The sequence below is a fragment of the Austrofundulus limnaeus genome, unplaced genomic scaffold (genome assembly GCF_001266775.1).
Source record: "Austrofundulus limnaeus strain Quisiro unplaced genomic scaffold, Austrofundulus_limnaeus-1.0 Scaffold252, whole genome shotgun sequence".
NCBI classification, from domain to species: domain Eukaryota; kingdom Metazoa; phylum Chordata; class Actinopteri; order Cyprinodontiformes; family Rivulidae; genus Austrofundulus; species Austrofundulus limnaeus.
Window position 1 is genome coordinate 167,125 of NW_013952654.1, and position 2,768 is coordinate 169,892.

A 2,768-nucleotide genomic window follows, 5' to 3' on the forward strand; every position below is an offset into this window, starting at 1 on the left:
TGTTGCATTTTCTTTTATTTAACATCTTATTGCATCATTTATTGCAGCATAAATTTCATCAGCTAAGTTGCTAAACTTACTTTTAAAAAACAAATCCTTCGGTCCGTGGTGAATTTCCAAACTGCGCCGACACGTTAAAAAAATAAAAACACCACCGTCTTCATTTCTCAGATTATTTTGCTGCCCGCGCATTGAATCCTGGGATATCCTCGGGTGGTGAGGATACATGGATTAATCCTCGGATTTCGACAGGAAGAAGGACGCATTCTGCGGCCGCACGATGAGGAGCCTTCGAATTGGGACAGTCCTCCGCGCGGGGCAGTGATGTGTGCGGCCTACAAATGCGCACTCATGAGGACCCAGCCCCTGGATTGAGACACGGCCAAAATGCTGTGGAAGGCCACAATTGTCCCACGGGCCTTCAGTTTGACACATGTTCTATATGATGAGATCCACTCAGCAGGAGACTCACTAAAACTATGGAATAAATGCTCCTCATGCTGAACAGTTTCTATAATTTAATTGATTTGATTTATTAGTTTTCTGCAACAGTTTGTTTGCATCAGTTAAACCTTCAAGTCTTCGGTTTATTTTTAGTCGTTCTGTTTTCCAGTCATTTAGCCTGACATTTCTTTCTGCTCATTGTTTCCTACATTTGACCTTCATAACTTCAACAACCTAAGGTGTGCTGAATCTGTAAGTAATAAAGTGTGAATCATCTCACCTGGTCTCAKTTGCAATCATCCACCTGAGTAGATATAAGCGCCTCAGTCTTCTTCAGAGCTGTAGARGTGCTCTTCTGGTCACGTTCTGCATTTTAGGCTTYTTTTTGTTTCAGTTTTGGAATRCTACTCGCTGCCTGCACTACAGGSTTCTTAAKTAAACTGTYAACAAGATAAAATTAGGTTTAGTCTTTCACAATATTCATGCAAACAAAAACCAATAAACTTAAAATTTAAAACACAAGTCCAATATGTATCCAGATTGTGATTAAAAAAAAAAACAAGTGTTAGCATTGTGTTAATTAGCTGCTGATATCAGTCTGACCCTCTAGCAAAATACTAATCTCTCCACAACACTCGTGCAGGAAAAACACATTTTCTCAGTTTACAACAGAAATTAAACTACACAGTTACACAAATGCTTAAAAATGCAATAAAAAACAACTTACCATGTTAGGCAATGTATTTAACTGCAAGTGTAGACGTTTTCTTAAGTTTTTTTTATATAAAGAGAGAGATGTTTGCTTCTTTTAAATCCACTTCCTGTTTAGATAAAGCTACTTCCGGTTGTCGCGCCCCCTAGTGGAATGGTGGGAGTCAGTCCAACACCCATCTCTACCAAAGATGCATTAAACATTTGTTTACTCTATCAAAATAAGAGTTTTACTTATTTAATTTGTTTTGGTGATTTTTTTACATACAATCAATGAAATAATTTCACAGGATCCCCTGTGTTTTAACCATAAAGCATAAAACATAGGATCTGAACAAACACTAGAAAAGACTAAAGTGGCCAGAGCAGCTCAGTGTTTTACTGTTGAAAATATATAACATGCACTGGTAGTTAACTGTATCTGTTGGAAGTAAAAGAATGATTATCTTATATAATGAAGGTTCTACAAATTAATTGTTGAACAAGATGAAATGTGATTTAATCATAGGGTCATATATCCTGGGTGTGACACCCCTCCAAAATTCAGTCAGGTCCCAGTTGTCAGAAGCTGCTGCAGGTTGATTCAAGGTGTTAAAACCCCAGAACTTGAGTCCAAACGATAGTCCCACGAGTCGCGAGGTTCTGTAAAGCTTGGCAGACGTCACAACGAACGTCCCTCTGTGCGATCRGTCTTCGATGACCAGAACTCCTCTTACTGGTGCAGATATTTATYCTGAAACCCATGGCCGTGAAAAAGAAAAAGAAATTCCTGTGTAGCATCAGTGTTCTGTGACCCCGAAGCATTGCAAACAAAAGGAGTGCCATTAATTAGTCTATTTAATTACCTGCTCACATCCCCATATGGGTCTCACACCTGCTGACATCCACCCAATGCACTTGTATTGATTATAGCAGTAATACAGTTCTGTATTCCCCAGAAAGCAAAACCAATTACTCTGTGTAAACCACATCCAGCTGTATGTCTTTCACTTGTAAATGGTTCCAGCCAACGTGCAGTCAGGCTGAAGGGCCCATGTCTGATATTTCCCCAAAGATCCCTGCTCACTTTTTTCCCTCCATTCCACACTTAGACAACATCCCTTAGGAAAAAACCTGGTGGGAACTGATAGGAAAAATATGAATATGGATTAGCAACATGATAAAATATGGAGGGAAAAATGCAAGGTAATTTATTGTGTTTTATATTCAGCATATTAATGAGCGGATGCCCTGGAGTTTGAAAACATTTCTCTAGTTTATCGGTTTTAGGATAAAACCAAATACGAGTGCTGAACAAACGGAGCAGTGTTGGTTTTTATGCGTGGTGTGTTTGTTAAAGAGAGATGTGTACTCAGTGTCTTCGATCATTTTCATTATTTAGGGTCTAAAGGAGTAATTACAAGTGATTCTTCAGATTAAACACTTTTTAAATGAATAATTCAGATAATTTACTGCTCCAGGTAAGCTTTTATGCTCGGGTCTGATCGACACACCGAAACTTTACATCCACTTAATTCATCCAGGTTTTTTAAAAAGACAAACAATGTTTGTTTTTATACACACACACACACACACACACACACACACACACACAGACACACACACACACACAG